Raw genomic sequence first — 27,013 nt, 5'->3', positions numbered from 1 at the left:
GGTTATCCCCACCCCTCCTTTGCTCTCAAGCATTTGATACCTGTCTTTTTAAGGCATTCACCAAGTTGTTCAATTAATCCTTATACAATTGCTTATATCCCCATTAGATTATGAGAAAACATGTGTAATTCTTTGCGGGAGGGGGGGGGGGCATATCTAGAATAGTACTTGAAGGAGCTGATCAATGCCTTTTAAATGGCAAGTGAAAGGGTGTTCTATTGTCCATATTTCCCTTAAGTTAAAAATGAAGATGAAGACAGAGAAGATGGGCATTATGTCAAACAAAAAAGAGTATTTTATTTTTTTTTCATAATATTCTTAGTGGCTTTCTGAAGAATACTAAGCTTCTTTTGCAATTTATGATAAACCTTTGCAAGAGATGGTGAGCTTCGAGAGGTCAGAGATCATTTTCTCTCACTAACATAGTGTTTGATGATCTTACAGAATCTAAGTAAATGCCTGTTGATTAATGAGTAATCTATAAGGCCAGCTAGGTATTGATGGTTCTCTCATTAATTTTCCTGTCACTCAGTATGCCTTTCTTAAAAGAAGAAAATAATTTTAAAAGATCATTCCCTTTCTTCTTCAGTGAACAAGAGCCTTATCTAAAATCTACCAACACAGGGGTGAGGACTGCAGGAGCACTCACCCAGGCAGGGAGCCTGGAGATGGGAACAGATAATACAGAACTGAATTTTAAAAAGAGCTACCATTTGGCCAGCAGCCTCAGGTCATTCCAGCCTAGAAGCCACAAATCAGTGTCTGGTATTGAGCATCTACAATCTCAATCAAGAGAAATTTGGAGGGGGGGGGAGAAAAAAAAAGAGCCATCTTAGAAGTGAAGGTGTTGGCATAGCCAGTTCAGCTGAGTGGATAGAGCGTTGGGTCCCAGGTTCGATTCCAGACAAGTGCACATGCCTGGATTGTGGGCTCGATCCCCATTAAGGGGCATGCAAGAGGCAGCAGATCCATAATTCTCTCTCATCATTGATGACTCTATCTCTCTCTCCATATCTTCCTCTCTGAAATCAATAAAAAATATATTAAAAAAAGAAAGAAATTGAAGTGTTAATGGTGACTTGAAGGAAGTAGAAATTGTTGAGGAAAATTCTTTTCCTATGGCTCTCTGATGTGCTGTGTGACTTCAGATGTATGAGCAAGTTCTCTGTACCTTACTTTTCTTATCTATGAAGCTGGGGGTGGAGAAAAAGACCACTAAATCCCATTAAATGTCAATAATTCTAATAAATATTTCTACATTTTGTGACCCGCAAAGTTCCCAGAATGTGACTTGCAGAGTGAAAATAATACCACCTCAGCCTCCTTGTGGAAATAAACCATCAATCATGCATATTCAGGATTGCTCTCTCCCTCATTATCTATTCTGGGGTGCCTGAAATAAGTAACTTTGGTTATTTTGTGCTCAATGGGCTGGTGCTTTGCTACACTTCTGCTTTCAATCTTCCGGAACTCTCAAGCTGAAAATCACTTCCCAGCAGGGATTTCCTGGGTGCCACTCGCACTGACATCAAAGCCATCAGCTCAAGGGTCACTTCTTCTCTCCCATTCCCCTGGAGTCTCTGTCTGGCCTGCCCTCGATGAAGGAAATGCCCTCTTTAGCTCAAGGAAGTGCAGACTGCTATGAGAAGGAGTCTGGGGAGGGAGGCTATTGGTTGCAATTGTTTGAAAGATTCTAATAATTGCAGCGAGGGATCCATCCTCCAGTGTCACGTAAGTTAGAAAATGGGTCAGGCATAATGCATGTGGTTAAGTGTCTAAACTGAAAAGGTGCTATTTTATTTTAAATGGCATAGTCTTTACAAAGGCTGAGGTTACTGGTGCAATGCTCTCTCATTTTTAAATGTATCATGAACATGCCCTCTGAGGGTCAGGCTTTCATTTGCTGATGTTAATTCTTAGCTGCCTGCTCCTTGTCCTTCATTGTACCCTGTGTCTGAGCGGGGCATGCTCCTGATTCCCTGCTATATCCAGGCAGGCCATGTAAATAGTGTTTATGTTAAGGAAATCATGTTCAGTGTGACTGCAGCACACAGAAACTGATGTTGTTGTCACTTTAGATTAAGCTCTTATTTTAGTAAAGGAGGCAATTGGAGCAGGCAGCTGAGTGGCCAAATGAAATATTCAGCTCATTTCATTTAGAGCCTGCCCTGCTTCCATTGTTCACGCTGGCAGGACTGGTTAACCCTGTAGATGCTGGCACGGCAGCAGCCCCCACATCCAGGCCTCATCCAGCAAACACTTTAAAATATATATAGTATATATTAATTGATTTCAGAGAAGAAAAGAGGAAGAGAGACATAGAAACATCAATGATGAGAGAGAATCATTGATTGGCTGCCTCCTGCATGCCCCTGACTGGGGACAGAGTTTACAACTTGGGTATGTGCCGGCAGGGAATCAAACCATGACCTCCTGGTTCAGAAGCTGACATTCAACCACTGAGACACACAGGCCCAGCCAGCTAACACTTTTCAAGTCCTCTATCAACACACCTAGCAGTAATCAGGCAAATGATGTAGGAACAGTCATCTCCCGGATGGATGCATCTTTGGGAACTCTTGTCCATTTGTGTACCCCAAATTGGTATTTTAAAAGGGGGGTTGACTGTACTTGGGAAGAATATGTCTAAATCTCCAGTACAAGTGGAAGATAGGTGAGCACAGAGATGCTTAGGACAAAGTGTTAGTTAAAATGCAAAATGTGTTGACCAAAGGAAGATGTTGAACTTAATTCCTTTTAATTCCATAAGTACTGCCCTGTGACAATGAGTTATTTAAAACACAGGTAGACACAACCAAGACAAATATACTAGTTACTTATATTTTTGTTTGAAAATTACTATTTGGGAGGATTTATGTATGGACAACCTTAATAATACTCGTTACTACTTTCCTAGGAATGCTATTAACTGTGTCCTGGCCACATTTCAGAATTTGACCCACCTGTTCAGAGATTGTCCTACTATTACAACATTATAATACACTAGGGGCCCCGTGCATGAAATTCATGAACTCAGAGGGGAAGGTCCCTCAGCCCGGCCTGCACCCTCTCACAGTCTGAGAGCCATCAGCGATGTCCAACTGACGGCTTAGGCCCACTCCCCACAAGGAGAGGGTCTAAGCCGTCAGTCGGACATCCTTAGTGCAGCTCTGGAGGCAGGAGAAACTCCCACCACTGTTACTGCACTCATCAGCCATGAACCCGGCTTCTGGCTAAGCAGTGCTCCCCCTGGGGGAGCTCACTGACCCCCAAGAGGCAGCTCCTGCATTGAGTACCTGCCCCCTGGTGGTCAGTGCATGTCATAGTGACAGGTCATTCCACTGTTTGGTTGATTTGCATATTAACCTTTTATTATATGGGATTCTGACCAGAAAGTCTTCCAACTTATGAGGCTTTCTCTTCCCTTCCCTCTTTTCTTCCCACCATCCCTTATTCCTTCCTTCCTTCCTTTTTATTTATTTTTTCCTTTGACAAGTAAAAACAGAAAAGGTAATTTAGGTAAATGGCCAAATAAATACTATTTCCATATATCAAATCCCTGATTAAATGAAGGACTCTTAATAGTTTTTCACCTGTAAGAAAATGCTTTGTAGAATAGTTTAATCACCTCAGCACTCTGAGAAGGTAGAAATTCTTCTTAGCTACAACTTACAGATATTATTAATGTCCACATAAAGTACCAGTCATTTGAAAGAAAAAAAAAAAGAACTAATTTTTTATTATTATGGAAATGCATTCTGTTCCAAACACATAATAAGTGACAATTATATACTAGATCCATGCTAGACTAAAAGTGACCCTTACCTTCATGGTATCTAAATATTTAATATGTATTTGTTCTGTGGATTCAGGTTTTGTGGGGGCCCAAAGCTTAATCAATGTTAGAATAAGAATACAAATTAAAAATTTTAATTTAACATAAAAGTGAATATTTAAAGTGAAAAAATACCCCAATAAATTACTATTTTAAACTACTGATAAATATCACAAACATCACAAAGTTTGGAAGAAAGCATATATTCAGATTAATTAGCTCTCTGACCACACCTGTCTAATGCTTTCCCCCCCTACAGTTGTTGACTACACTCTTTGATTGTCTCTATAAATATAATTTTCTATAGAGAAAATAGAAAGATAATCCATTTTTTCATCTAATTTATTTAATACCAAAATAACAATGGGGTACCATCTCACACCTGTCAGAATGGCTATCATCAACAAATCAACAAACGATAAGTGTTGGCGAGGTTGCGGAGAAAAAGGAACCCTCGTGCATTGCTGGTGGGAATGCAGACTGGTGCAACCACTGTGGAGAACAGTGTGGAGTTTCCTCAAAAAACTGAAAATGGAACTCCCATTTGACTCAGTGATCCCACTTCTAGGAATATATACCAAGAAGCTAGAAACACCCATCAGAAAGGATATATGCCTCCCTATATTCACAGCAGCACAATTCACCATAGCTAAGCTATGGAAACAGCCTAAGTGCCCATCAGCAGATGAGTGGATTAAAATCCTGCAGTACATATACACAATGGAATACTATACTGCGGTAAAAAAAAAAAAGAAGGAATTCTTACCATTTGCAACAGCATGGATGGACCCAGAGAGCATTATGCTAAGCAAAATGTGCCTATCAGAGAAAGATAAATATCACATGATCTCACTAATTTATGGAATATAATGAACAACATAATCTGATGAACAAAAACAGATCCAGAGACACAGAAGCATCAATCAGACCATCAAACCTCAGATGGAAGATACGGGAGAGTAAAGGTAAGGGGGAGAGATCAACCAAAGGATGTGTATGCATGCATATAAGCATAACCAATGGACACAGACACCAGGGGGGTGAGGGGATAAGTGGGAAGGTTAGTGGGGGTGGGGGGGTGAGGACATATATGTAATACCTTAATCAATAAAGAAATATAAAATTATTTTGAACTACACATAATTTGGATTCAGAAAACATGCAATTGTACACACAATAGTGGTGCTTGCTACCTGTATTATTACTACAAGTTTGTGCCCTAAAAGCACAGGTATCTAAGAAATTCCATTTATGTAATATCAAAAAAAGAAATTTTATATATATATATATGATTTGTTAATAATAGTATTGACTGCATCAATCATTAATCTCTGACAGGAGAGAACGTCTATTGTGACTACACACTGACACCAACCATATCCTAGTAACAAGAAAGGTTTCCACAGAGTAGATTCTGGCTCTGGGTGTCTCAAATCTGGAGTCTGTCACCTACCTACATGTGCCAAGTGTCACTGCCTGTCATAGGGCATGCTGGCCTTTGGTACCTCACCTGTGTGTCACAAGACTCCAGTGACTTGGCAAAGCAGAACATCATCAATAGCTTCACTATAACTACGAGTGTTTGCAAACAAACATAACTACGTTGCACTTAATTTAAAACCATTCTATCCTCAGTCTGACTCCTCTTTTATTAGACCACCCCACACACTCACCAAAACAAACCCATGGCCTCGCCAAAGCCACTGCAAAACAGGAAAGGAATGGAGGAAGGTTAAAGTAGATGTGCTGGTCATAAATGATTGCAATTAAAATTGTTTACTTCGCTTATTTTACAAAACATGTGATCAACTGGACACACTGTCTACAGCTTCTCCCCAAACACTGGAAAGAATTTATAAGACAGAAGGGCCCTACAGGCTTCTTTTGCCTCTGGTAAGATAATTTACCCCTTTTCTAATTGAATAAGTGTTTTTGTTTTTTGTAATAACAAATATCAGATATTTGTCAATAGTTATAATTATAAGCATCCATTAAAATAATTTATTTTAAGATAAAGGAATTCCAATGACAATTAACAATAATTAGAGAATTCAGTGAAAAATAAAAAAGAATGGTGTTTGGAGCAAATTTTGTTCTTGGTATTATAAAGCTGTTAGTACTGGTTTTCTAAAAAAAGAAAAAAAACAAAGACCTTCTGTATCTAAAGTATAAACAAAATGTGGAATTAAAGATTTTTTTTTATTTGCCACATATTTCAGCAGCTAAAAAATACAAGATAATGTTTGAGAAGGGAAGGTTGAGTTAGTTTAGCCACTGGCAGGATGCATTTGGAATTTAGCTTTCCAAATAGTCTATGGAAATAAATAAGATAAAAAAATAAATCCCCAAATTTATTTTTTATGAAATTTTCTCCTGTGCTGACTCTCAGGAAAAAAAATTGCAATCTAACAATACATTTTCTTTAAAAAAAAAAAAAATACACATAGTTATGGTTGTTGTATAAATAGGTATAGCATATTTATCCATTAAACAAAATATTAAGTCAAAACGTTCTATATAACATAATATAGGAAAAACATTTTATATTTTTTAAAATAAGATTTTTATATTGAGTTTATTCATTTGCATTATCTTTGATTATGCATTAGAACAATACCAATTCTTTATACCATATTGACTAAAAAGATAAAACATAAATTTTCCATCCAAATGTCAGTTCTTAAGAAATCCAATCTATAATTCAGCATACTCATGAAAGTAGCTGAATTTATCCAAGTTTTCATAGACTTCCAAAGCCATTCATTAAGACTTTTAAAAAATTTATCTTGTATTTAGAAATCAAGTTCCAGTTGAAACTTTTGGGATATATGGCCCCATCTCTAAAGTGGGTGATCTATTTATTAGCTTTTTAAATTCTCATATATTTTCTTTTTTTTTCTTTCCTTTCTTGGAGCCTTAAGAACTCAGTAGCTGTGCCACCAAAACCATTAGCAAATGTAATGTGAAAGCGATAAAATATATTTTAAGACATGAAGTTTGTGAGGGAGGGTTGGGGAAGAATTAAGACATTTTGGAATGTTGCTGAGCAACAGCAAAGCTATAACCAAAGCACAGACCTCCCAAACTTTGTAGAAACAGACTTTAATGAACAGAACCAATTACAGCCAACTCAAAGTCAACAACAGGAATACTCAAAGTCATTCCAATACATACTCCAACAGACCAAATGAGGATCTGCCAAGTCTAGTTTCCTGTTTCACGTCTCTGGTCTGTTAACCTAAATAGACAAAACGGTTCATTGTAATAATGTTGCTACCTCAGATATATCCCAAAATACCATTGGCAATGGAGAGTAAAACCACCCATGCCTCACACACGTGCATTTTGGTGAATGTTTTACAAGTAGTAGGTTGCCATGGGTTCAAATAAAGTATACAACAGAACTGAAACTTGTTATCAAATAAAACATTTAACAAAGCCTAATGAAAAAAAAATGACTTTTAAATATCATTGTCTAAAACAGGGGTTGGCACAATTTGGCCTGTGATCCAAATCCAGCTCACTGCCTGTGAAATAAGAATGGCTTAATGAATTACCACTTACAAACAATTTGATGACAGAGAACATTAACTTTGAATTACAACTAAGTGAAATGTCTTCCCCGAAAAAGAATTCAATTTTTCTCATTATTAAATGTCTGTTATGAAAAATTTACTTAATCATTACTATTATATTTTGAACTGTGTCAATGAAAATTTTGTGGAGAAAAAAAATCTCCCTTTTAAAGTATGCATGCAATAGCCTCAATTTCATCTAGCCTACAGAGCCTAAAATATTTAGTATCTGGTCCTCATTAGAAGAAAACATTGCTAAAACATGGTCTAACACTATCTAATCTACAACACCGTTTTGGCCCCACCTACTTCTAGGTTTTGTAATCTACAGGGGTTGGCAAAAGGAAGTGTACAGTTATAAGCACATGAAATACAATTTATTCTATTATTATTTAATAATTACTGTATTTTTATTTGTATTACAACTGCAAACCTACTTTTGTCCACCCCTGTATGTATATATGCATGCATTTGGAGTACATAACTACTTATAGAAAATATTTACAACTAACTTCTAATGCTTCCTAAGTCCCTACCAGGAAAAGACCACAATAACCGGCCCTGGAAAATAGGTTCCTATAGAAAGGTCACAATAATGGACGGTATTTATTCCCCTCAGAGTAATAAAATGAAAAGGAGATACTGATTTTACCCAATAATTTAGTTTGATAATTATAGTGCCCAGTGCTAGTGGAAGTAGACAAGAAAACTCCTTTATGCACAACCATAGCAGTGTTTAATGGCATAATCTATCTCAGAAAGACTTTGGTATAGATAACAAAAACCATTATAATTCTTATAAATTGTGATACAGTAAATACACTTTTGCAAATTCAAAAATAGGAAACATGCACACCCATAAAGATGTTCAATAAACTATTATTTACAATAGTGACCTGCCCCTACCATTATTTTCCTGTTAGCAGCCCTACCCATTCAAGAAATAAGAAATCTTGGAATTAGCCTTTCCCTCACGACAGCATGGCCAATAATTCCTTCCTGTTAGTCTTCCACATCTTTTTCTGTTTCATCTCTATAGCTATTATCTTGGGTTAAGAACCTGTCATTTCTCTTGAATTGCTGCAATGTCATCTTGGGGATGGATCTGCAAAGTGAGGCCTAAGCTTATGCAATTTGGGGTCCCTGTTAAAAAGAAAAAGGTAAACTTACAAGTACAAAATCTACCACAATGCCAACAGTAAAAGAAGCATAGCAAAGGGGTAGCGATATAGAAAGTGAAAGTACTCACGGGTGACTAAAGTTAAAAAAACTCATACTTTCTGCAGATTTTATAAAAATATATAATCATGAGAATTTATTTTAGAACCCCTACCAAAATTCTGCTAAAGGTCCATGCAAGCTAAGCATCATTTATTTCACCTTTATTACAGCTTCTTGATAGATGATAGAAAGATAGATGATAGATAGATAGATAGATAGATAGATAGACAGATGATAGATAGATAGATAGATAGATAGATAGATAGATAGATAGACAGATAGATACAGCTCCTTACCAAAACATTAGTTCCAAAGGTCTGTAATTTATAAGCCACCTATTGCTAAAGATTATTTTTTCGAAAATAGAATTCTACACATATTCTTTCCATACTTGAAAACTTCCTTGCCAGTAGGATAACTGGCACTAATCCTTCCATGATGTCACCTCCACCTACTTCTCCAACCTCATTCTCTGTTGTTACAGACATGATGCATCATTTACAGTTCCTGTATGATGTTATTTCAATCCTGTCATACTTTAGCAGATGTTCTTTCCTCAAACCAAAGTTATTTTCTTCTCTTTCCTGGCGAACAGATTTCTTCACACGTGTCTATCCCAGCTTACCTGATAAAGCGTTCCCAGACCTGACAAGAGTTGACAGTAAGCTCTTTGGCCCACCGTCCTCCAGTATTGCACTTATCACCTACTCTAAGGCCTGATTCACTCTCTGTTTCCCCTGGTAATTTATAAGTTCCTTCAGGGCAAGAACCTTTTCCTAGAACTCCTTATTTCCCAAGTGTCTGCATTGAGTAAGTGCTCAGTAATCCTCAACTGAACAAATAAATAAAAAAGGAGGAGAAACACATACACCCAAAGATTACTTTTTATTGCTTTTGCTTATTGGTATTGTGAGCAATTTTACCCTTATTTTAAAATATTTTTGTTATGTGGCTGGATTTGTTTTATAATTGGGAAATCTGATTTACAATAAAATATTTCTTTGAGGCTTACTCTGATTTTCATTAGATCTGCTAATTCCCAAAAATTCTGCACACCTCTGAGATTCTTATTTGCATAGCCAACAGTCTATTCTATGTGAAATCATGTTTAGATCCCTATACACAATTAGCTAAATAAATATCATTAGCGCAGCTTCGTTAAAGTGTATTTTTCTTAAATATTTCTCAGTACACAGGTTTCTCGGTAAGTGAGCATCTACTAGAATTTTGGCAAGAAAAATCTTATAAGGGACTTATTTCTTTAGGTATATATTTCAGGCACTAACTGAAAAAAAAAATAATATATTTTTTTACCATCTGGAATAAAACAGTGATGACTATTACAAGACTCAAATTATGTTTATATGCACAAAGCCACTTTTCCAAATTACTATTATAATTCCTATCTCCTCTAGGATGCAATAAAAAATTGTTTTAAAAAGGAAAATATCAAAAATAATCTGACAATTCTCCTAAATACAATCCTCATTGAAGCTGAACATATTTTCTCCTTTTTTAGTCGAGCTATCATTATCATTATCCAGTAAATGCCTACAGGAGCTTTAGAGCAGAGATTCCCCCCCATTTTTTGTATGATTTAACTATATTGTTTTAATACACGTTGTTTAAACATGCCCTACATAAGCAGAACACATACACACGGCCTCTTTAGATATCAATACTAGTCAAGAGCACCAAACATACAAACCACAAGACGTAGGAATACCACCACCAAACTCAAGTTGACACCATTTTAGTAGTTTCAGACCTATTTGCATCCTGGCATATCCTATAACTCTAGTCTAGGTACACTAGTAAATTCACTTTCTAGCCTATGGTATGATGTGGTAGATTGGATCTCTTCCCAAACATGTTCCTGTTCTCCTTTGTGTAAGATGAACTATTTTGAGTTTATGCAATGGTATGACTTTACGTCTAAGTACAAGTTCTTTTCCTAAATGAAGCAATGCCATTTGGTTTCTGAAGGAAAGACAGCATTCCCCTCATTGCACAGACCTGCATTCAAGAGTTGCCTGAGATGAAGTGTTGTTCAACAGAAAGGGCATAAACACTAGAGTCACATGGTTATAGTGCAGAATTCCTGCAATGGCATTTCGAGGTCTGTGTCAAAGCCAGTGAGCCTCTTTGAACCCTGGTGTTATAAACTGAAGTGTGTTCTCCACAAATTCACATGTTGATGTCCTAACATCCAGGATCTCAAAATAGACCTTTGAAAATAGGGTCACTGCAAATATGATTAGCCAAGAAGAGGTCATTAGTGTGGGACCTGATCCAATAAGACTGGAGTCCTTATACAAAGGGGAAATTGGGACATGGAGACAGATACTCACAGAGGAAAGTAAAGACATGGAGAAGCCCGGCCAGTGTTGCTCAGGGGTTGAGCATCAACCTATGATCTAGGAGGTCATGGTTCAATTCCATGTCACAAGCCCTGGTTTTGGGTTTGGTCTGTAGTGGGGTGGGGGGAGGGAGGCATGCAGGAGGCAGCCCATCAATGATTCTCTCTCATCATTGATGTTTCTATCTCTCCCTCCCTCTCCCTTCCTCTCTGGAATCAATAAAAATATACTTAAAGGCATGGAGAAAATGCCTTCTCAAGCCAAGGAGAAGGGCTGGAGCAGATTCTTCTCACACAGCCCTCAGAAAGAACCAACCCTGCTGACGCCTTGATTTCTGACGTGTACCCTGCAGAACTGTGAGACAATGAATTCCTGTTGTTTAAAACACCCTGTCTGTGGTACTTTATTATGGCAGCTCTAGCAAATTAATACGTCTGAGCTCCTCAGATGTCAAACCTTTAATATAAAAGTTTCACGGCCATTATAAAGATTAAAATCACATGGTAGGTACTCAAAAGAGACAGGCAGTATTTTTATCATATCGGGTATAATATTTGAAGTATTTTATTTCATTTCCTTCAATCGTGCTTCTTTCTCCATTCAGTCAGCCAAGGAGCAGAGGCATCACCCCTCCAAAGCTTGGTAACTCATAAACTCGCCTACAACTTAGATATGACATCAGAATGTTGCCATGGTTAAAGGAAGAATCTGAATATAATTTATATTTATTTACAGAAGAATAAAGTAGCATGTCTTGCACAGCCAGTGTCTACACAGAGACATACCTGCCACATGCGGGGAGGCTTGTCCAAGACTTCTAAGGATCCTCTTGAAGTTTGCCTTTACACCATGGGCTGATTAAAATGCCTAGAAGAGAATTAAGAAGAGCTAAGTGTCGCTTACAGGCAGATTCATAGCAAGTGGAGTCAAGACCAACTCTTTTAAACTTTAGTTATTTAAGAAAATACAAGTGAAGGGGGATAAGCATGACAGAATACAGAACATCCATAGTACTTCAGAACCCTTACATTCCACATAGACATATAAGGAGCCATCAGAAGGAAAAAAGAAAATACAGAGAATCTGTGGGGGTTTTTTGTGTGTTTTTTTTAATATATATATTTGATTGATTTTTTTTACAGAGAGGAAGGGAGAGAGATAGAGACCTAGAAACGTTGATGAGAGAGAAACATCGACCAGCTGCCTCTTGCACACCCCCTACCGGATGTACATGCCCTTGACCGGAATCGAGCCTGGGACCTTTCAGTCCGCAGACTGATGCTCTACCACTGAGCCAACCGGCTTCGGCTCTGTGGGGTTTTTTAAAGTTCTTTCTTGTTTGCTTAATTTTTTATTTTATTGAACTCATTGGGGTAACATTGGTTAATAAAACTATATAGGTTTCTGGTGTACAAGTCTATAATACATCACCTATATATTGTATTATGTGATCACCACCCCAAGTCGAATCTCCTTCCATCACAATTTATTTCTCCTTTACCCTCTTCTACCTCCTCCAATCCCTTCCCTCTGATAATGAATATGCTCTTGTCTGTGTCTATGAGTTTCAGGAGGTTGTTTGTTTTTTGCTTAATCATATCACCTTGTTCACCCAACAACCTCCCAACCCCCTCCTCTCTGAAAGCTGTCAGTCTGTTCTCTGTATCTTTTAGTCTGTTTATATTTTGATTATTATATTTTTTCATTAGATTCCACATATAAGTGAAATCATATGGCACTTGTCTTTCTCTGACTGGCTTATTTCACTTAGCATAATACTCTCCAAGTCCATCAATCCTGTTGCTAAAGGTAAGATTTCTTTCTTTTTTACGGCTGAATAGTATTCCATTGTGTAAATGTATCCACCCATCTACTGAAGGAGACTTGACTTGCTTCCAAGTTTGGTTATCCTATGTAATAAAAGCACAGTATGCAAATCAACTGGACGGCGGAACAGCCAGTCACTATAATGAGCACTGACCACCAGGGGGCAGATGTCCAATGCAGGAGCTGCCCCAGCCCACAGGCCCTGATCTCTCAATCCCTCCCCTCAGCTGGCTGGCTCCAATCACCAGATGGGAAATGAGGAACTAGGGGTGGTAGCAGTGAACACGGGCGGTGCCAGGCCAAAGTGGGTGTGAGCGAGCAGGGCCCTGACTGCCTCACTGGTAGTCCCACACATAGAGGGTGACCAGCCTGGCAGAGGAGGGGGGCAGGGTCAGCTGCTGGCAGTCGTGGAAAATGGCCCAGATCACAGGCCCTACTTGTGCAGAATTTTGTGCACCGGGCCTCTAGTTGTAAGTAATAATGCAATGAACATAGGGGTGCATATATTCTTTCAAATTAGTATTTCAGCTTCTTTCAGGTATATACAGAAGTGGAATCATTGTGTCATGAGGCAGTTGCATTTTTAATTTTTTGAGGGAAATCCATCCTGTTTTCAAATCAAATGCTCCAAATCCCAGAGCACATAGAAAAGAGGAAGGATGATAGGAAATTTAAGGTTCTCATCCTAGGAACTTGAAATTAAAAAATATAAATATACTAAATCAGTTTCTAATGAGAGAAGATAAGTAAATCCAGGTAAGGGTGCACATTGTGAGAGAGGTGCTAATTTAGATCCATTGTTCACAGCAATACTTAAGCAGAGACCAGGATGATGAGGTAGAGACAGAGGGAGGTACTTTCCAAGCAGAAGGAATAGCAAGCACAGCTGTCCCCTTTTATCCAAGGTTTCACTATCCTTGGTTTCAGTCACCTGTGGTCTACCACAGTCAAAAAATATTAAGTAAAATTTTTTCAGAAATAAACAATTTTGAAATTTTAAATTGTACACTGTTTTTGAATGCCTCACTTTATGTCATCACGTGGGCACTGTATCATCTCACATTATCGCAAGAAAGGCAAGTACAATACAATAAGGTATGATGAGAGAGAGAGAGAGCCCATTCACATAACTTTTGTTACAGTATATTGTTAGAATTGCTCTATTTTGCCATTAGTTTTTATTGTTAATCTCCTACTGTGCAAAATTTATAAATTAAACTTTCTCATAGGAAAAATCTTAGCACATCTAGGGTTGAGTACTATCCACAGTTGTAGGCATCCATTTGGGGTCTCGGAATGTATCTCCTGTGGATAAGGGGGACTATTTACCAGGGCTCTGTGGTGAGAGCTTGCTAAGCATGACAGGGAGCAGCAGAAATGCCACTGTATCTGCATGCAGGATGATGTGCATGAGAGAGAAGTAGGAAATGAATGAGGTTGGAAAGGGCTAAGGGAAGGCCTTGGATTTTAATCTAAAATCTATTAAAGGGTTCTATTCTTTTTAAAATAAAAGAGATAACTGTAGCCAAAACCAGTTTGGCTCAGTGGAGAGAGAGTCGGTCTGCAGACTGAAGGGTCCCAGGTTCAATTCCGGTTAAGGGCATGTACATTGGTTGCGGGTACATCCCCAGTAGGGGGTGTGCAGGAGGCAGCTGGTTGATGTTTCTCTCTCATCAATGTTTCTAGCTCTCTATCCCTCTCCCTTCCTCTCTGTAAAAAATCAATAAAATATATTTTTTTAAAAAAAGAGAGATAACTGTAGACTCACATGCAGTTCTGAGAAATTAATACTGAGAGATCCTATGTATTCTTTTTTTATATTTTTATTGATTTCAGAGAAGAAGGGAGAGAGAGAGAGAGAAGATAGAAACAACAATGATGAGAGAGAATCATTGATCGGCTGCCTCCTGCATACCCCCTACTAGGGATTGAGCCTGCAACAGAGCCATATGCCCTTGACTGGAATCAAACCCGGGACCCTTCAGTCTACAGGCCAACACTCTATCCACTGAGCCAAACTAGCTACGGCATCCTGTGTACTCTTTACCGACTTTCCCTGAAAGGCAACAGCTTGCAAAGCTTCAGTACCACATCAGTACCAAGACAATGACATTGATAATCAAGATACAGAACATTTCCATCACCGTAAGAATCCCTCATGTTGTCCTTTTATAGCCCTATCCATTTCCCTCCCATGCCTACTTATTGGGGAACTGGGTAAAAAAGGTGAAGGGATAAAGAAGTACAAGTTGGTGGCTACAAAAACAGTCACAAGATGGAAAGTACAGCATAGGGAATATAGTCAATAATATTGTGATAACTATGTATGGTGCTAAAGTGGGTATTGGAAATAATGGGGGAACAATTTGGAAATTATGTAGTTGTCTAACCTCTATGCTTTACACTTAAAACTAATACAAACTAATATTAAATAAAAACTGTAATTGAAAATAAAAAATTTTAAAACCCTGAAAAGCTTTAATGCATTCACAATTTCTATGATTTTGTCATTTTAAGAATACTATACAAATGAAATCATACATTCAACATAAGTATCTGGACATTCATCCAGGTGTGGGTATCAATAGTTCATTCATTTTTATTGTTGAGTAGTGTTCTACGGTATGAATCCTTTAACCATTCGTTCATTGAAGGACAATGTGACATTTCCAGTTTGGGGTTATTATGAATAAAGCTGTTCTAAACATTCAGATACGGGTTTTTGTGAGAACTTAAATTTTCCTTTCTCTGGGATAAATGCACAGGAGTGCGATTTGCTGGGATGTATGGCAGTAGTATGTTAAGTTTTCTTTAAAAACCTGCCAAACTCTTTTGCAGAATGGCTGCACCGTTTTACATCCCCACCAGCAATGCTTGACTGAGCCAATTTGAGCTTGCCAGAGTGTGGTGGTGCTGCTAGTTTTTACTATAGCCATTCTACTGTTCTCTAATGATTAATGATGTCAAATATCTTCTCATGTGCTTATTTTATGTCTGTAGTGTTCACTCCCAGGACATGTTTCTTCATGCCTTTGGACTATTTTCTAACTGGATTTATTTTCTTCCTGTAGAGTTTTGAAAGTTTATATTCTTAACACTAGTCTTTTGTCAGATATATGATTTGCAAATATTTCCCCCATGTCTGTAGCTTGTCTTTTCATCCTTCTAAGAAGCTTTTAATTGTTATAATTAAATTTAATTTGATAAAGTTTTCAATTTTTATAAAGTCCAACTTACAATTTTTGATATGAGAAAATTGTTTTGCCTAGCTCAAAATCCTAGAGATTTTATACTTTTTTCTTAAAAGTTTTATAGCTTTAAGTTTTGTGTTTAAATTCAGAACATATTTTCAGTTAATCTATAATAATATAAGCGTAATATGGTAATTACACCGATGGCTGAAGAGCGGAATAAGCCATAGCTGCGAGGGCTGAGCCCCTTGTACAAATATGGTGCATTAGGCCCCTAGTATTTGTGTAAGAAGACAGGTCAAGTTTTTATTAGTTTGCTTGTTTTTCCTATTGTTCCAGCATCATGAGATGAAAAGGCTACGTTTCCTCTATTGAATTGGTTTTGTATCTTTGTCAAAAATCAGCCAAGCTAGGGTGGCTCAGTGGCTGAGCATCAACCTATGAACCAAGAGGTCACAGGTCAAATCCCATTCAGGGCATATTCCTGTGTTGCAGCCTTGATTCCCAGTAAGTGGCGTGCAGGAGGCAACCAATCAATGATTCTCTCTCATCACTGATATTTCTGTCTCTCCCTCTCCCCTTCCCTTCCTCTCTGAAATCAATAAAAATATATTTTAAAATAATTAATCAGAAATATACATATGGGTCAATTTCTGGTTTTCTGTTCTATTACATTGATATGTGTGTCTATCCCTCTGCCAATATCACACAGTATTGATTAATATCCGATATAATAAAAGCCTAATATGCTAAGTGTCTGGTTGTCTGGTCGTCCGTTCAACGAATCAGAGCATAATATGCTAATGATATGCTCTCTATGACATGCACTGACCTCCAGGGGGCAGACACACTGACTGGTAGGTTAGCCCTCCTATGGTCCCTCCCTGTCTGGCCAACTTCCTGCATCCTTCCATGGCCCTGATCATGCACCAGTGGGGTCCCTTGGCCTGGCCTGTGCCCTCTCGCAATACGGGAACCCTCAAGGATGTCAGAAAGCCAGTTTCGGCCCAATCCTGCAGACCAGGCCGAGGGACCTCACTGGTACACAAATTCATGCACTGGGCCTCTAGAAACCATATAATAAATCTTAAAATTGAGTATATTAATTCCTCCCACTTTTCCCCTTTATTCAAATTTATTTGCCTTTCCATATAAATTCTAGAATAATTTTGTTTTTATCTACAAAAAAAAAAAATCTTGCTGGAATTTTGATAGCAATTGTGTTAAATCTGGATATTAGTTTAGGGAGAAGTGAATTTCTTGCGATAGTGAGTCTTCCAGTGCATAGGAATGATATATTATTTATGTCTTCTATCAGTATTATGTAACTTTTATCATACAAGACCTATATATATTTCATTAAATTTATACCTAAGTATTTAATTTTTGAGTGACTATAAGTGGTACTATATTTATAGTTTTAGTGTCTAGTTTTTCATTATAATTATATAGAAATATAATTAATTTTTGTATTTTTATCTTGTATCCTACTTCTTTGCTGAACTCATTAGTTTAGGGAGTATGTTTTTTTAAGTTCCTTGGAATTTTCTAGTAATCATATCACCTACAATTGAACAGTTGGATCTGTTCCTTTCCTGACCCTATAATTTTAATTAATTTTTCTTATCTTTTGCACTGGCTAGAAAGGTTAGCACTGGATTGAATAAGAGTTTTGAGTGAAGATATTCTTGACCTTGTTCCTGATCTGAGAGGAAAGAATTCAGTCTTACATCATTAAAAGTAATGTTAGTTGCAGATTTTTATGTGTGTTTTTTATAGATTCTCTATGTCAAGTTGAGAAAGTTCTGTTCCTATTTTTCTAAGTTTTGTGGGTTGCTGTTATTTTTTTAAATCATGAATGGGTGTTTTGTTTTGCAGGAATTTTTAGGGTAATGTGCTGTATCTTCTTTAGCCTGCTAACATGGGTAATCATACTGATAGTTTTTCCAGCCTTGCATCCCTGGAAAAAAAAAAAAAAAAAAAAAAAAAAAAAAAAAAAAAAAAAAAAAAAAACCCAATTGGTCCTACTATATAATTTTTTATATATTGCTAACTTCTGTTTATTAATATTTTGTTAAGGATGTTCCTGTCTGTATTCATGAAGAACATTGGTCTCTCGTTTGCTGTTTTTGTATTGTTTTTGTCAGATTTTGGTGTCTGGATAACACTACTTTCATAAAACGAACGGTTTTCTAGATTAGCTTGTGTAGAAGTGGTATTACTTCTTTAAATGTTTGTCAGAATTCTCTAGTGATACCATCTGTAACTGAGTATTTATATTTTGGAAGTGTATAAATTACAGATTCAATTTCCTTAATAGTTATAAATTTATTCAAATTATCTATTTAATATTAGGTGAGTTGTGGTAATTTGTGTGTATTTTTTTAAGGAATTGATCCATTTCATCTAAATGGCCAAAATTATGTGTGTAGAGTTGTTTGTACTATTCCCATGTTACCCTTTTGATGTCTGCAGGGTCTGTAGTAATAAACAATTTCACTTTCCTGATATTAGTAATTTGTAATTTGTGTTTTCTCTCTCTCTCCCTCCCTCTCTCTCTCTCTCTCTCTCTCTCTCTCTCTCTCTTGTCAGTTTCACTAGAGGTTTGTCAATTTTGTCAATCTTTTCCAATAACAAAATTTTAAAAAGCGATTGTTTTTATTCTTTCAATGTTATTGGCTTTTAACTTTTATTATTTCCTTCTTTCTGTTTGCTTTGGGTATATTCAGCTCTATTTTCTCTAGTTTCTTGAAGTAGGAGTTTAGATTATTGACTTGAGACCTTTTCTAAAGTAGTGCTATAAACTTCCCTTTGAGCACTTCTTTGTCTGCAATCCACAAATTTTGGTCCCTATTTTTATTTTCACTCAGTGCAGTGCAGTTTTGCATCCCTTAAGACTTCCTTTTTGAGCCATGGATTATTCATAGTGTATGCTGCTTAGTCTCCAAGTGTTCAGGCATTTTCCTATTACCTTTCTATTATTGACTTCTAATTTATTCTATGGTGGTCAGATTATATTCATATGAATTTAACTCTTTGAAATTTGTTGAAAAGTGTTCTCTGGTCCAGCATAGGGTCTATCTTAGATAATGTTCCATGGTCACATGAAAAGAATGTGTGTCCTGTTACTATTAGGTGCTATATGTTTTTCAGCTCAGTAATTTAGTGCATATACACTTAGAATCACCATTCTTTTTGATAGAGCAACTCTTTAATCATATATAATACTCTTCTCTGTCCCTGGTAATTTTCTTTGCTCCAAAATCTACTGTTCTTGATATTAATATAATAATCCCTGCTTTCTTTATATTATTTTTTGCATGATACATCTTTATCCATCCTTTTATGCTCAACCTGTCTATATCATTATAAATAAAGATAATTCCTTGCAGTTAACATATACCTGGGTCATATTCTTTAATATATAATACTCTGACAATATGTCTTTTAATTTTGTGTTTAAACCCCTTACATTTAAAATAATTAATGATAGGTTATGGCTTAAATCTGCAGCTTGTTTCTCTCTCTTTTTTTTCTTTCTAATTTTCCTTTCTGTTTTCTTTTTTCTATCTTCCTGCAAAATATGTTTATCTATAGTATTTTTGAGTCTCTTTGTACAGCACCTTTAGTGATTACTTTAGGTAAGACACTATATACATATAATTTGTCATAGTCTGATGGTGTAATCAGTTCATCATTTGGAGTGAAAATGTGTCGTGAATCATTACCTGTTGAATATTTTTGCAAATTGGTGAGTTGAGTAAACCAAAAATGTAAACATCTGAATAAATGTAGCTATGTGAGATATTCTTCCTGTTTCTCCCCAGCTAGAACTTCTCGTGCAGTTATGTCTCTACTAAAGAGATAACTGGAAAATTTATTGAGATGAGGGAGAAAAATACAAAGAAAACCTGACTGATGTGAAACACCAACATTTCTGTCACTTAATGTGTACCATTTTGGATAGACAACTTTAAAGATAAATATCTAAGAGAATGTGCTTTCTAATGCATCAAAGTTAATAGAAATCAGAAAAGTTTTTGAAATCTGAACAAAATTTTCCACTTATTTTACTTACCAAAGAATATGGACTACCAATAATAATTCATAATCTGTTAAAATTATAAAAAGGCTATTGCTCAACCTTTATAAAAAATACATGTTTGATAAATAAAGTTAACTTATACAACAAGATCACAGGAAGATAAGTAACACAGGTGAGTTTAGAACCAAGGTCTGATGTTACTGAAATACACAACGAGGAATAAAAATACTAACTTTTAAAATCTAAAGTGTGTCAACAATCTGCTTGAGAATGCAGTTATGCTTCATTTCATTAAGGAAGGCAAAGTAAGAGCACGGCAGATGGAATATCATCACTTATCCACACTGGAATCTAACCAGGACACCAGGGTTTAAACTTACCCACCTGCCAAAAGTATACATTGATAACAAATAAAAGGCCCAACCATCAATATTATTTCAGGCACTGGCTCACAAGAGGTTACAAAATGAAATGTTAAGAGTTAGCATGTCCTTATACAACGTATATCAGCAAGTTATCCCGTATCTTTTCAGGTTACCACAGAGTAGCAAATATGAAGGACACTGGCATATGTTCCATATTAAATTTTTACTTACTTTAGATGTAAAAACATTTGAGTGTGTACAAAAGGGACTGTCCTCAATTCCCAAAATATCTGTTATACTCCCTGACTCATTTTAGAAAAGATCAAACCTCTAGCTTATAGTCCTGAGTGACAGACTTCCCCTTTTAGTCATGAATCTCCTATGATCCAAACTATAGATCCTCGCTCTTGATCTCCCATTTATACTCACAGTCAGATACTAAGATTAAATAATAAAGAAGTTTAATTTAGTTGGGCTCAAATCCACTCATTTTTTTCATAATTTTACTCATTTCTTTTCTATGAAATGTATCCCAGTATTATTATTATTATCCTTAGGCACACAAACATACAGATCTGTGATTCAATAATGAGATCTTCCTATTCTCTTTAGTATAGATTTTGCTTTCATGGAGTGTCTAAATTGCCTTCATTTGGATGCTTTATAAATTTGAACAAATACATTATTTTCATGAGGGTAAAAAAAATCATCATTTAATAGTTGACCTCCTGGCCAAGTACACACACATACTGTGTTTACTCTAGGGAACAACTCTGATCACAAGTAAACTTGGGTTCCTTGATCTGATGCCACCAGAGGGTGAATGTGCTAATGCTCTGCACTGAAGTGAGAATTCCACTGCCCTTCCATTCCAGCTCAGTGGGCTGGCCAATGACAGAGCACAGTTCAGCATCATGTATGGCGAGAGACACCTGCCTTCCACTCAACCAGTGGTGCCCCCTGTGATGAGGAGCAGGGAAGAAGGAGTGAAAGTGCTAAATATCCAACAGGGAGTATGTGACTCAGAATGCAAAAATAAATAAATAAATAAAACAAAAAACTAAGCCATACAGCTGCCGTTGTGCCCAACTCTTTAATCAGACGGTACTTCCACACTCTTAGACTTCTGTTTTTACAGGAAGAGAGGAAGGTTGCATAATTTGTATTCACACGTCCAATGTTGTGCTCTCATCACATACCTATGAAGCTCCCTTGTCAACAGAGCATTTACCCTCGCCTTGTTCTTTTTTTTTTCCTTTCAGGATTTCCACTCCAAATCCCCAGCACACTTAGAACAATGATCTCAGAGGCATTTGTATAGTCGATACAAATGATATTTCTTTGCCTCCTGAAGATGGGATGGGAAAGGAAAAGAAGTGTAAAAGTCCCAAAGTGGCAGCTAAAACGAAAACAGCTAATGCAAATTCATGAATTCTTTTTCACCAGTTTGCCGTGTAACTGCCCCCTGCTAATTTAGAAAAGACTCTGGTTTATAACATTAAAGAATAAATTAGATAATACCCCTACACTGATGTTCATGGACCAAAGATGAAATTATACTTTACCACTTAAAAATCAGTAGGTGAATAGAGCAAATACCTTCACTCTAGACCGTGAACTGTATTTAGGATGATAATTTATAAATCCATTTTTCACTGTTTATAGGCCACCTTTCAACATAAAAAGGCTCACTCCCCTTCCCGGCTACGGTACCATCACAGGTTAAATGTAAACTAGAAGATAAGTGACATCTGGTTTGAATAAGAAAGTATATATTATTTTAATGATTTTTACAACGCAAAGCCATTATTCCCGATTAGAAACAAAAAAACAAAACAAAACAAAAAAAAACCAAAAAAATCACAGGAGAACAGCAGATTCTATATTCTAAAAGCAAAAAGTGATCCCAAATGAACCCATCAGGCTGACATAGTAAAGACTGAATGGATAGAGAGGGTAAGAACTACATACCAGTCGGTGGATTTGGCTGGTAAACTTTGTTTCATCCTAAAGTTCTTAGCTGAAAGTGCAGAGTAAAACAGTATTCAGGCAACCTCTCCAAACAGGATGAAATTCCTGGTTCTCACATTAGTGTCATAGAAAGTTCAACCTATCTCTGAGTACAAAGTCAAATTAAATATATTGTTGAGCAATATCTGCAACGTACTTTGTTAGATGATGCGGAGAAAACAAAGTCATTAAAACTTATTAATAAAGAAGCTGTGATCTAACTACTTCAAAGTTGGAAAAGTCATTAGCAGAGCAAGAAGGAAAATGAGGAATGTGCTCCAGAATGTTAGGAAAGGGGCTGGACCACAAAACCTATGCTTGTGTGTTAATATATAAAAAAATAAAATAGCACCTAAAGTACAATAATGTAAAAAATTATAGAATACTCTTCGTAAATGTGAAGTCCTTCAGAAAGAAGGAGAGGAAGGGGAAGACGTAGAGCTGCAGGGAAGCGGTGGGTGGTCTCTTGGAGTCACAGAACGGGAGGAAGAACCTGAAGAACAGGGCCCGCTGGCAGGCCCAAGCAAGAACAGGGCAGGCTGTGGGTTTTGGAAGGAGCCAGAGATAACAGGACCCCTACACTTTCATCTCAGGAGCTCTAAGAATCAGGGCTTCAGCATCCACTGCTCCCTCCATCCTGTTTCTTTTTTTTTTTTCCTCCTCAGGGTTGGCCAAGTGTCTTTCAACGGACTGATCTTGGACTAGCCCTTGTAACATACTCAGAATCTCCCTCCACCTTATACCTTGTCACTTTTGCAGGCAATTGGACTGGCCGGGTTGGGGGGGTGGGGGGGTGGTTAGTGCCCAACCTGCTTCTCCACAGCAAATGTCTCTCCACTGATAACATCTGAAACCTCCTTGTCAAGTTCAGTGTCTTGGAGCCACCAAAATCTATTGAAAGTATTCAAATGAAAACTTCTGAATAAAGTATCCTCGTAACTGAAACACAGCTCCAGGAAAGCAAATCCAGTCATTCAATTATCATGCAATCACTTCAGATAAGCACTTAAGCATTCACTTCCTGATTTGGCAAAAGAGTTGAGATTATGTGAGGAAGTAGAGGCACTGAGTATCCAAAGAAAACTGTTACTAAAGATACATAGATAAGGTCCATACAGAGTGCAGGCTATTTTTATTTTGAGCACTGGTATTCAATAGTTTAATAAGAATATTATAATTATAGCAAAGTGGGTACTAGCATAAACTCTGGACTTTATGCTGGGTTGAATCTTTCTATTTGGGTGATTAGGGACAATCTCTAAGCCCAGGTCATATCTATAAATTAGAAATAATGCTTGTCAGAGTAATTTTTTTTCCTTTATTGATTGAGGTATTACATATGTGTCCTTATCCCCTCATTACCCCCCCACCCCCACCCTCGCACTCATGCCCTCCCCCTCCCCTGGTGTCTGTGTCCATTGGTTAGGCTTATATGCATGCATACAAGACCTTTGTTGATCTCTCCCCCTTACCCCTCCCCTCCCCTACCTTCCCTCTGAGGTTTGACATGTAGAGCATTTGGCTGCAGAGTAATTGTTTTTAGCATTTTTTTGAAAAACCATGCTGCCCCTGTTCTCAGACTTCATGGTTCCAATAGGGTTCGCCCCAAACCTACTTTCATGTCGAGCATGACTGCTTAGGCCTGACTGCTTGGGGAAAGTATGTGGGGATCCCCATCACCCCAACAGTTGCTGGAAAGATTCTCTCATTCATATTCTCTCTCTCTCTCTCTCTCTCTCTCTCTCTCTCTCTCTCTCTCTCTCTCTCTCTCTCTCTCTCCCTTCCTCCCCCCCTGCCTTCTTCCCTCATCTTTCTCTCTGATTGAGATTACTGAGGACCATTCAAACATGAGAAAGTCAACTAAAAGGAAAGCAAAGCTAACACATGGAAAAACAGAGTAAGAGAGGGATGCCTAGAGATACCCTGTAATCTTAAAGGTTATTTTCTGATAGAGTGCTACTATATTCCTTTACTGGCTTCAACCATTTTTGATACAGGTTTTTGTCTAACCTACTACTTGGAGATTTTTTTTGTGTATGTGAAGAAGTAGTGAGATAATGCCCATAAAGCATTTGTTAGGCAGACAGCAAATGCTTAATAAATTTGAGCTTCTTTTATGTCCAGAATGAGAGCTACTTTAAACTTCACTTTCTAAGATGACTACAAAAATGTTTCCCCCCATGGGACTCATTAAGATATCAAGGATTTTCATTTTCAAGAAAGTCATAATCAATCATAGATGTTATAATAGCTCAAAAACACAGAAAAAGAAAGTCTCAAAAGGCAGCAAATGATTTGACCAACAAATGAGTTGAATAAAAAATAATGATTGCCCCACTGCATGGCTTAGTGGTTGAGCATCGACTTATGAACCAGGAGGTCATAGTCTGATTCCAAGTCAGGCATATGCCCGGGTTGGGGGCTCAGTCCCCAGTGTGGTGCATGCAAGAGGCAGTCAATCAATGATTCTCTCTTATCACTGATGTTTCTATATCTCTCTCCCTCTTTCCTTTCCTCTCTAAAATTAATAAAAATATATAGTTTTTGCCCTAACTGTTTTGGCTCAGTGGATAGAGCATTGGCCTGTGGACTGAAGGGTCCCAGGTTTGATTCCAGTCAAGGACATGTATCTTGGTTGCAGGCACATCCTCAATGGGAGGAGTGCAGGAGGCAGCTGATTGGTGTTTCTCTCTAATTGATGTTTCTAACTCTATCCCTCTCTCTTCCTCTCTGTAAAAAATGAATAAAATATTAATAATATTTAAAGTCATCAGAGGAAAGAGAAAACATCCTGAGGCTGAGATTGTCACCAAAAGGCTTCAAAGATGTAGTATTTGAGCTGGGTTTTGAGAAACAGGAAAGATCTGGGAAGTTGGAGGGAAGAACAGACAATATTCCAGGAAAGGGCTATAAAAATATGGGTGATGGTGCTAGTGCCCAGGACACTGTTTGACCTAAAACAGAAGGTCTTCCAGGAGAAGAAACTATAAGAAGTCCATTGTGAGATTTTAGTAAGACCAAGTCCAAGACTTTGTTCGATGCACTCTCTGTGTAGAAATGCAAGAGAACTTTTAAAGTGCAATTAGTATCTTCCCATACACAAAGAGCATTGCATATAACAAGCAGTATGTAAAAATCATACAACATTCCCAGAAAAGATAATTGCCTTTTACCCAAAGCCTCAGCAATCAACAATTTGAAATATCATTGCCTGCTGAACACACAGGTATTTTACCTGGGTCATGAATTACAATCCTAATTGTCCCAATATTTCCAATCATTCGATGGGTGCCATAGGAGCTTAAACAGACATGGTGGTGACAGCAATGTATGGACAATTGATTTGAATATGACTAAGGATTAATGAAATCTCTTCCTCGGCCACAAAGGTGTCCTAGGAGGTCTGTAGCCCAAAATGACCTGGTGGCTTTGAGATGTGCTGGTACCATCTGACACGACACAATAAAGATAGAGCTGCATGGACAGTGGAGATAAGAGCTCCAGCATGCATTTCTGGCAGGAAAATTCACAACATTTCATTTTTCAAAAAAGACAGTAAGCAATAATTATTATAGAGTTTAATTATCCCTTTGGGTTTCACAAAGAACTAAAAAAAAATTATGAAATAACCAGCCACCAATCTGCTACCTGTGGCAGCTGAAATATATTATAGTGGAATTTTAGGGCAAATATTGAAATGAGCATGTCCAAATTGTTTAGAAAAGGATCTTCAGTCTAAGGAGAACTGACAGCATAGCTTTAAGAACAGATAAAAAACTGCCTCAAGGATCTGTCTTGCCTCCTTACTTTTTAAAAGTAATACCTTCATTTGCATAGTAATAACCCAATTATTGTAAGATTAGGTGACTGGAATCTCATTATTGCTATTTCCACAAAACAGTCAATATTCTATTCAATATCTTTTAATGTTACGCACCTTAAAACATAATTATTTCAATATACTCTCATTCATCTTTAATGTAATTTTCTTTAAAAAAAACAAACACCTTGCCATAATTGTTGGGTTTGGGGAATATATTATGTTTAAACAAGCACTTTTACCCTCAGGCTGCTATGAGAACAAGCAGAAGCAACTAATAGCTTGGGGGCATTTCTGCCTCCTCTGCCCCCCCCCCCCCTTTAGTCCAAAAAACTGAAGCACAAACACTGCTACTGATAATTTGTGGTAACAATCTCCATTCTTTTCCTAACACTGTAGCTTCCCCTCCTTCTCTTTCACTTCATGCTCCATAATGAATTTTAGTCTAAGGCAACTCCAAAAGTGTTAGCAAATACATTCTGTTAAATTTCAAATTGTAATATGGGCTCTTTTCTTGTGTGTGTGTGTGTGTGTGTGTGTGTGTGTGTGTGTGTGTGTGTTTTTCCCCCAGACCACATTGTAGTACAAAAAAAAAAGAAAGAAAGAAAGAAAAGCCACATCCGAGACAGATGACATATTGGGGAAACCATCTGCCTGCCAAGGTTTACCTGCCATAGGCTTTTACAGTTTCATTTACAAGATAATCAGCACAATAAGTGGCTGGTTACCAGATTAACTGCGGAGCAAAGCAAGGGAAACAGAGA

At 37.3% G+C, this 27,013-nt stretch overlaps 1 protein-coding gene across 1 annotated transcript in view; it reads right to left on the bottom strand.

The window, feature by feature from the left end:
* SOX5 (SRY-box transcription factor 5) overlaps positions 1–27,013 on the bottom strand; it is a 936,670-nt gene that overhangs the window by 786,986 nt on the left and 122,671 nt on the right. Inside the window, exon 2 of the mRNA XM_084877223.1 lies at positions 11,777–11,858. The gene's annotated coding sequence lies outside the window, so the exon portion shown is untranslated. The remainder of the gene's footprint in view (positions 1–11,776; positions 11,859–27,013) is intronic.

This window comes from Pipistrellus hanaki, assembly GCF_964339955.1.
Source record: "Pipistrellus hanaki genome assembly, chromosome: 3".
NCBI classification, from domain to species: domain Eukaryota; kingdom Metazoa; phylum Chordata; class Mammalia; order Chiroptera; family Vespertilionidae; genus Pipistrellus; species Pipistrellus hanaki.
This window is presented reverse-complemented; position numbering and strand designations above follow the sequence as displayed.